This window comes from Triticum urartu, chromosome 4A (genome assembly GCF_056163025.1).
Source record: "Triticum urartu cultivar PI428250 chromosome 4A, HENAU_Tu73, whole genome shotgun sequence".
Classification (NCBI taxonomy): Eukaryota; Viridiplantae; Streptophyta; class Magnoliopsida; order Poales; family Poaceae; genus Triticum; species Triticum urartu.
Window position 1 is genome coordinate 542864782 of NC_141876.1, and position 10344 is coordinate 542875125.

Genomic DNA, 10344 nt, shown 5'->3' on the forward strand with positions numbered 1-10344 from the left:
AGAGGGCTACTTGAGTTAATTGTCAGATCTGCTACTCCGTTTAGGTTTTTGTCATTTTTGCCATGATTAATGTGTGCATGCTATGCCCTGATGCTCTACATGTGTTTTGTTAAGGGTTTTGTCATCTTTCCAAAGGTGTAACCCATGTATTTCTGTGATGTGTGTGGTGACTAGTGCAATCTTGCAAAGTGGTGCACTTGCTAAGTCTGTTTTCAGGGACTTAGTAATTTCACAAAGTCCTGGAGCTGTTTATCTCATGATGCCATATGTTCATGTTGTTTCCTAGTGATCCGTGCCTCTTTTGAGGATGATCAGTGAGGATGTTTTGTTAATCTTGTAGTGGTCTATCCATCCATGTATTTGTTTGCAATTATGGAGCACCCTAGCTTGAGTCAATCGAGCTCTACTTTTGCTACTTTGTGAATCTGGGCAGATTGTCAACTTGTTTGCAATTTTGCTGATGATGTTGTAGTTAATCCATGCACGCTATGCTATTGTTCTTGCCATGTCTAGCTTGCATTTTGTGCCTTCTTGATGGGTGTATGCTTGTATTGTCATGACTTGCACCATAGTGAGTGCTTCGAGCTCGTAAACATGCCTACTTGAGTTATATTTCAGCATGTGTCAGTTTTCACTAAGTATGAAAACTGATTATGTTTTTGCTATGTTCACATGCTTGCAATTGTATTTTATGATCCCTTTTGGCTCAAGGTCACTAAGGGACTTTCGTTAAGCTCTTTGAGTAGCTCCATTCCATGCTTTACTTTGCCTTGTTCAGATCCTGTAGCATGTAGTTTTGTTGCTCCGAAGAATGCTACCTGATCTGAAATTCCAGACAAGTGTTGATTTCACTAAGTCTGAGATTTGTTTGCCATATGCATTTTTGCCATGCTTGTTTGAACCTGTTAATAGATGAATTGGCCGTAGCTCAGTGCTAGACTTTTGTTAAGCATCTTGTATGAATCCCTGCCATGTATTTTGTTGTCATGTTTGGGTGCTGTAGCATGTTCATTCCATTGCATTTAGATGCCTACTTGCTGTAAATCGCAGACCGGTGTCATTTTTGAATCGCTTGCCATTTCCAAACCGTAACTCCGATTCCGGCGTTCTTTATATCGTTTTCAAGCGATTTCATCTCATCTTTCCAGTGGAACACTTGGTTTTCCATGTTGAGGCCAGGTTCATGCATTTCCTGTCATATCTTGCATTTTGCATCCCGCATCGCATCCCGCATAGCATATCATCTTTGCATTGTGTTGTTTGAGTTTGCACGTGGTTGATTGTATCCTTGTTGCTTGTTTGTCTTGTTTGGGTAGAGCCGGGAGACGAGATCTCTAACGAGGAGCCCGTTGAGTTTGCTTTCGAGGATCGAGTCAACTCTGACAACTGTGCAGGCAAGATGATCATACCCTCGAAATCACTACTATCTTTGCTATGCTAGTTTGCTCGCTCTTTTGCTATGCCAATGCTACCATGCCTACCATTTGCTTTCAAGCCTCCCAAATTGCCATGTCAAACCTCTAACCCACCATTGTCCTAGCAAACCGTTGATTGGCTATGTTACCGCTTTGCTCAGCCCCTCTTATAGCGTTGCTAGTTGCAGGTGAAGATTGAAGGCCGTTCCTTGTTGGAACATCTTTTATATACTTGTTGGGATATCATTATATTGCTATGTTATCTTAATGCATCTATATAATTGGTAAAGGGTGGAAGGCTCGGCCTCTCGCCTAGTGTTTTGTTCCACTCTTGCGGCCCTAGTTTCCGTCATATCGGTGTTATGTTCCCGGATTTTGCGTTCCTTACGCGGTTGGGTTATAATGGGAACCCCTTGATAGTTCGCCTTGATTAAAGCTTTTCCAGCAATGCCCAACCTTGGTTTTACCATTCGCCACCTAGCCTCTTTTTTTCCCTTGGGTTACCGGAGCCCAAGGGTCATCTTATTTTAACCCCCCACGGGCCAGTGCTCCCTCTGAGTGTTGGTCCGAACCGGGCAGCCTGCGGGGCCACCTCGGGGAAACTTGAGGGTTGGTTTTACTCGTAGCTTGACCTATCTGAGTGTGCCCTGAGAACGAGGTATGTGCAGCTCCTATCGGGATTTGTCGGCACATTCGGGCGGTGTTGCTGGTCTTGTTTTAACCTGTCGAAGTGTCTTGAGTAACCGAGATACCGAGTCTGATCGAAACGTCTTGGGAGGAGGTCTATTCCTTCGTTGACCGTGAGAGCTTGTCATGGGCTAAGTTGGGACTCCCCTGCAGGGACTGAACTTTCGAAAGCCGTGCCCGTGGTTATGGGCAGATGGGAATTTGTTAATGTCCGGTTGTAGATAACTTGAACCTTAACTTAATTAAAATGAATCAACTGAGTGTGTTACCATGATGGCCTCTTCTCGGCGGAGTCCGGGAAGCAGACACGGTGTTGGAGTAATGTTTGCGCAGGTTGCTCTCTAGTTTCTCGCTCATGCTTTGCCTCCTCTTCTCGCTCTCTTTTGCGGTTAAGTTAGCCACCATACTTGCTAGTCGCTTGCTGCAGCTCCACTCATATTTACCTTGCCTTACCTATAAGCTTAAATAGTCTTGATCACGAGGGTGCCAGATTGCTGAGTCCCGGTGGCTCACAGATTACTATTACACCAGATGCAAGGCCTGATGATTCCGCTCTAGGAGACGCGCTTGAGCTCAAGTGGGAGTTTGACGAGGACTCTCAACGTTACTATGTTTCCTTTCCCGATGATCAGTAGTGGTGCCCAGTTGGGGGTGATCGGGACCGTGTCGCATGTTGGGTTCTCTTTTATTTTTGGGCCCCATAGTCGGGCCATGAGTGTTTGGATGATGTAATGTTATTTATGTACTTGATTGACGTGGCGAGTGTAAGCCAACTATGTTATCTCCCCTTTATTATTTATATTACATGGGATGTTGTGAAGATTGCCTAACTTGCGACATATGCCTTCAATGCGATTATGTCTCTAAGTCGTGCCTCGACACGTGGGAGCTATAGTCGCATCGAGGGTGTTACAAGTTGGTATCAGAGCCAGGTTCTCGCGGTTACACGGATGGTTGCGGACAGGTGCGTGGTCATGTTGTTCATGACGTTTGTGACCCGTCGTGGCACCCGGCATGGCACATGTACCAGACTGGAAGCACAGATGTTTGTGCCAAGAGGGAACGTTCCTGTGGCCCGATGAGGACGTCGGTTCCTCTGAGTGGGGGTGTATGTGATAGCCTGGCTTATTAGGGATGATAGACTACTCATATCAATAAGTAATTCCTTCTTTTCCGGGAGCCCATTCGGACAGAACTCCAAAGTTAAGCGTGCTCAGCTTGGAGTAGTGTCAGGACGGGTGACCGACCGGGAAGTTGCTCCCGGGTGCGCACGAGTGAGGACAAAGTGCACAGAAAAGACTTGTATTGATCTGTGGGGCCAGTCTAGATCCCGCCAGGAGTAACGACCACTGGCGGGTGTGTCCGGGGCGTTACAATCTGTGAGCTGAGCTTCGCTGGAGAGAAGGTCTCGATGTTCCGTGTCAGATGGGCCAAGAGCGTCCTAAAAGAAGACCGGTATTTCACCACCATGGTTATACCTGAAGCCAAATCCAAGACCGCGGGCGCAAACATCACCGCGAAAAATGAGCCATGGGTACTGGCTTCCCAAGTGGACCAATGCTTCTTCATTACCGACCCGTCAAAGCCCAGTCGTGTTGTCGTGAGGAGAGGCAAAAGGAAGATCATCGAAATGGATGGAGTAGCCAATGAGCAAGACTTTGACAAGTACGGCGACCCGAAGATCGAACATGACGACGACGATGAAGTAGCAGCACACACCACAAGAAGAAGCAGGACCACCCTACCTAAAGGACATCCGTTCCACAGAAGAACTCCATTTGCGAAAAAGAAGGGCAAGAAGATTGTGAACAGATAGCTAGCTAAGATCGATTGTATTTAAATCGTAGTCTTCATTTCTCGATTGTATTTCATGGGCACTTTTTGATATCATGAATATTTTTGAATTTCACGGGCACTTTTTGAATTCATGAGGACACTCGATCTCGATCCCCCTCCACCGCCGCCGACGAGCACCTGGCCCCCCGCACCCTCCCCCGCTCCACCACCGCCAACGGGCACCCCCCGCACCCTCCCCCGCTCCACCGCTGTCGCCGATGATATTTTCAAGTAACAAATTTGAATATATTTTTGAAAAAATTATTACTGTTTTTATAAAAAAATATTACTATTATGATTTAAACAAGTTTGAACATATTTAAACACAAATAAATATCAAACAACATTTAAAATGCAAAAAAAATAATATTGTGGAGCCTGGGAATAAAACCCAGGACCTCCTGGTGTGTGTGTTGCATGCTGACCAGTCGGGCTAGTGGGCGGGTTCTGATGTGGATTGGGTTAGGTGCAATATAACCTGTGCTCGAACTGTAATAAAAAAATTCTAATGGCGCACCGCTGCGGGGTGTGCCATTGCTATCTAAGAAAAGATTTCTAATGGCGCACCGCTGCCGGGTGCGCCATTGCTATCTAAAAAAAGATTTCTAATGGCGCACCACTGCGGGGTGCGCCATTGCTATCTAAAAAAAAGATTTATAATGGCGCACCGAGGTCTGGTGCGCCATTAGTAAGCTTCCCCCTAGCTATCTCCTTCGACCCTCTCTCCCTCGCCGCCAGATCCCCATCGATCGATCGACCCACCCCCAACCCAACCCCAGAAGCGAGCGAGCGACCGCCTAGGGTTTCGACCGCCGTCGTTCCTCGCACCTCATCCTCCCGTCAGTCGCCTTCGCTGCTCCGTCGCCCCGTCGCCCTCGCCGCTCTGTCGTCCTGTCGCCCTCGCCGCTCCGCCCCAACCAAGGTGCTCCCTCCACCCCGCCTGCCCCTGCCGTCTTCCGCCACCGGCCCCCTACTCTCCTTCGACCGCGGCGAGCAAGGAAACGGACGAGCTCGGACCCCGACCCCGACCCCAACCCCTCCGGCGACCAGGTACCTCTCCTCCTTCCTCCTTCCTCCCTCTCTCCACCATTCCCCATTCCCTCCCTCCCCTCGACCATGGCAGTCTATGGTTGCAAGATTGGGGAGGGCCTCCCCCTTCCTCCTTTTCCACTGCTGGTGGCAACATCCTCAACCCCCCGTCTTTTTTTCATTTTTGTTAGTTTGATTATCTGTAAATTGATGTGCCATGACCCAGTAGAGGCACATCCGAATTTTGTGTTTAGTTTTCTCACCCCAAATTGCATCCCATGACCCAGTAGACTAGTACAGATGACATGCCATGACCTAGTGCACTAGTAGAAATGTCATGGCAAATTTCACCACCATTCTGTACCATGGTATTTTTGTGATATGTAGTTTTTGATCTGGTTCAGAACTGGTAGGGGTATTCTAGGGCAATTTCCAATATGCAGTGAATGGCAAATTTAGATTCGTTCCACCACAATTTTTCCATTTTGTTTTTAGGGAGAACCAAATTTTGCCGCGGCAAATTCATACGTTCTGCCATCACTACATATGAGTTCTTTCTTGCCATGTCGTAGTTGCCATCAAGTTTTACATTTCTATCATAGTTTTGACGTGTCAATCGCATTATTTCTTCGAGCTGATGCATTGATTATGCCTTTGAGGCAGTTAGTTAACCTCCCACCTATGTTCATGCAGGGATATTATTCTTGGAAAAGCCACTGTTGGTGATGGAATAGAAAGATAAGCAGGTACCTATCTTCAGTCCCAATCTAACAGGGTAGTCCATGGATTCAAACTAGCTAAAGGAGATTCAAACTGTCGAACCTTTAGGTTAACAACTCAACACAAACCAATCCCTGAAAGCAAAAACTCAACACAAACCAAGTGCATTATTTTTGTGACTATTTTCATGTTTGCAGAACCAATATTTTTGTGCCAACAGTTAGTTTACTCCCTCATGCCAACAACCACTCATTTTTTAGTTAACTCCTTACAGTTCAGATCATATTTTGATTGTCAACAATAGTGGACTTTTAAGGCTTTTTTAGAGGCAATACTAGTGGATATTAGGCCTTTTTACAGGCAATAATAGTAGAATTTTAGGCTTTTTTTGGAGGAGTGTGTTTCATGCTGGCCTACAGTGATGAATTAGTCAGAATTGTGTATGATTGTGCCTAAAGTAGATAATCTAAAGATACAGAAAAATAATTAGGGGAGCATGTGTGAATCTAAAGTATATTGTAAACTTCCAACATTTGCTCTGTTGTCCATGTGGTTGAAGCAATGAAGTTGAGTGTGTCATTCTTGAGCTGAAATAGAACTTGACAGCCTGTACAGTGAATATATGCAGTGAACAGAAATTGACAGGTTTTCTTGACTGAATTCAGTCCTGTATAGTGAATATATGCAGTCAATATACAATCATTGTAATTTTTGGGAGTAATTTTTGGTGTCAAATCACTCAAGCAGTAACTGAATTTTCAAACTGAACTTGACACAATACTATTCAGTTAATTTGCTTGGACAGTAGTATGTATGCTTATCACATTATGTATGGTGTTATGCCCTATTATCTCTGTTCAGTTGACTAATGAAGCACTAGGCTCATCCATGGTACAAGTTCACCTGTGAACACTTGAAATTAGTTAGGACATCCCGTACTGATAGATGTAAATTGTGTCGAGTAGGCTTTGAAGCATCGGTTTTTCCTGTTTCTAACTCTGAATCTGATATAAACCATACTATTGGCATAAGTGGTCTTTTGTATATGTGTTGATGCTTTGTTAATATAAAGTTATAGATGATGTTGTAATTGTGATGATGCTACTTGTGATCTTCTGAAATAACCCATTGGCGACTTCATTACGCGGGGATAATGATATTGCAGGTATCCCGAGAGGCCCTTGAGTTTGCCGGAATGTCGATTAACTTCCGTTCCGGCAAATTCGGGTACTCCATATGTCCTATTTTCAGCAAAGGTCATGCTAAAATTTTCCGTGAATTTTAGCATGACTTTGCCAAAAATAGGACATATGGGGTACTTGCGACTAATGCATGGGCCGGTGTATCTTAGTACTTAGTTAAGTAGGATCAACTACCCCGCCATTCTTGCTGCATAGGTGGCAATAGAGCCAAGTGATTAGTTCCAAGTGATTAGGCCCAACCTAGGGTGCCTCGGCATCGATAAACCCTAAATGATGAAAACTTAACTTAGCATTTAGGGTGCCTCGGCGTCGACAAACCCTAAATGATGAAACCTTGGCTTCTATAGGGTGCCTCGGTGTCGATGAGAACCTAAATGATGTACGCTTAGGCTTTTAGGGTGCCTCGGCGTCGACAAACCCTAAATGATAAAAGCTTAGCTTTTAGGATGCCTCGGTGTCGACAAACCCTAAATGATGATACCATGATCTTGTTCCTTGACAATAACCAACTTTTTGACCAAACTTTTTTCCTATTTAGAGCGAAACATGGCCCACAACGATGAGGCTGGCGGTTCGGGCGGCAAGCAATTCTGGGAGCTGTCCCAGGAGTTGGAGGAAGAACCTCACCTCTATGAGGACGCCGCGGAAGACACCGATCCTGACTACACAACCTAGTGGCGTCGGGGATGCCACCACTGATGATGGCGCCGCGGATGCCACCACTGATGATGGCGGCGCACGCACAGATGGCAGCCAACCGAAGAGGCAATGGAAGGACCGGCGCCCGAACGTGCTCGGCACCGTCAGGGAGGAATTTACTGAAGTGAACTCCGACGGGCATCCGACGACGCCCAAACACGTAGTCAAGGGGTACTCGATTCAGCTCGGGTGCATTCTCCGGAGCACCGCCTCGATCAACACCGAGAACCTAAGGCATAAGGACCGAGGGAATTTGCGCAGCCTCCTCTTCACGAAGCTGCACGAACGATACAAGTTCCCTGCTAAGTTCGCAAACACACGCCTCTCGGGTAATAAAGTGAATGGTGCCGCCCTCACGACGATGAGCACGGCCCTGTCTACTTGGAAAAGCACGGTGAAGGCAATGATTGACAAAGGTGATAGTTATGAGAAGATCAAGGTGAAATATCCTTTGATGAGCGAAGATGACTACAAGGAGTTCAAGATCAAGTGCGAGAGCCCCGCAACCTCCGAATCAAGTCAGTGGGGGAAAGAAATGCGGCAGTTGAACATAGGGGTCAACCAACTCGGTCCCGGCGGTTACAGAGTGGTGGAGCCTGTATGGGACAAGGAGGACGCGGAGCGTGCCGAGCAAGGCCTACCGCCCCGCTTCAAGAAATACAGTGACAAGCAGACCAGGAACTTTCTCAGGGCCCGGTACAAGGAGGACCCGGTAACAAAGGAGCTTACCACGGATCCGAAGACCAAGGAGCTTGAGCTTGTTCTAGTAAGGAATACACCCCCACGTAATTAGCTGCATATGGTTGCATTCTAATTAATCCCCAATATTTCTAAATGGTTCACGTTCCTTCCACAGGACAAAGAAAGTAGTAGCGCGGGATCGTCTCAGAGCTCCCCTTTCGACACCCCTTTGAATAGGGCATTGAACGTAATGAAAAACAGGGATAAGCTCAATAAGCTGAAGTCAGCTGGTTGTGTGGCCGGCAAAGGCTTGTCCACAAAATGGTCGTCATACTATGGCGCTGGTGGGCGAAAGGAGAAAAAGACTAGCTCGGAAAGCCAGTCGCGCGAGGTTGAAGCACTCAAGGCGCAAGTGGTGCGGATTCCGGAGATGGTCCAAGAGCAGGTGCAACAACAACTGGGATCGACGCTTACCGGCATTATGCCTACCTTGATTCATGGGATAACGACGTGGATTGCGGGTGGCCAATAGGGGCCGCCCCCGATTCCCAGCTTCACGGCCAGCAACTCACACAACGCGCAGGTAGCGCCATTGGTGTCTCCAGCGGTGGCGGTATTGGTGTCTACGGCGGCGGCGCCATTGGTGTCCCGGCGACGGCGGTATTGGTGTCTCCGACGCCGGCATTGGAGCTTAATGCACCCGGGTGTACGCCGGCCGGCACCTCGTCAGCAAGCGGCCCCTCCGTCAGTTACACGCCCGCCGTTGGCGGTGCCTCGACATTAGCCGAGATCGACGGCATCACGGTAACTAAGCCTCTCGGCCGAGGACTTCATCTCCTTGCCTTTGACTGGGCATCCCTGACGCCCTACATGTTTTCGCAGGGCGCCGCCAATGTTCCTTGCACTCTCCTGCACTTCGTGGGCGGCGAGTTGGTCGATGTCGCCAAGGGCAGAATCATTCAACCGGGCAACCTCGTGTTCCATGGTAATCCGATGCCACCCACAATGTATAGGTTTGAAGTGGTTCGAGTGCTGCCAGGCTGCGATGAGCTGTTACCTACGATTCGACCCGCTGGGGCCGACGAAGAAGATGAGATGACCCTCAGCGCCTGCGTAAGCTGGCCCCTACTTTGGCCGAAGAGCCAGATTCGTTTAGGGGCGGGGGACACCACCCCACAGACAAGACCGCCAGTCGTGCCGGCGCCAAGCCATGGCAAGAACGCCGCAATGCAACCGGACATGCTGGACATCCCTATGGCACAGGATCCGGACATGCATATGGCACAGGATCTGGACGATGACGACAATGACGATGGTACATTTACCAACATCGATAAGTACTTTGCCGAACATGGGTACGGTGACGAGTTCTGCAGGCCTCCTTCTCAAGAACCCAAACAAGACGACCGCGATCTAGCTGGTGCGACGGAGAAACCCAATTGCAACAGGCATCGTCTGGCGTTCAGTTCTCAGGAGACGCCTCCAGCTGCCGCCTTCACCGAGCCTCAGATAGCGGAGGTGCCAAATATTATCAGCCCCAACACGCTCAAGAAGGTGGTCTGTGAGCAGAACTCGGTCCCATTACAGCAGATCAAGAAAAAGGGCCGGAAACGGCCGACTAAAAAGGCCGCCGGTGCGAGCCAGCCGGCACCGAGTACGATCCATGCTCAGGACGGGCCACCTTCACCTAAGGATATCTCGAGGAGGGTGCATGTGGCGGGTAGGGTGATGCTACCGGCAAATATGCTCAGTGCTGCAACCGATGCTATGCGGAGTCTGCACGACAGTGTTCTTTCATTGGAGAAGCGGCGTCTCAGAGAGAATGATGTGGCATACCCGGTTTTCATGGCCAAGGTGCCAGAGGGCAAGGGCTTTGTGGATGGCGCCATCCGGGGTACGATCGTCCTGCGGTTTGATGACATCTTTGCTATGTTCAACCTTCATCCGCTGCACTACACCTTCGTTCGGCTGTTTTCGCTGAGTATGGAGATGCGGATCATTAGAGACAAGACCCCGGACATCGTGATCGTTGACCCCTTCTACATGCGTGCCAAGCTCTTGAGCAGCGCTGGGGA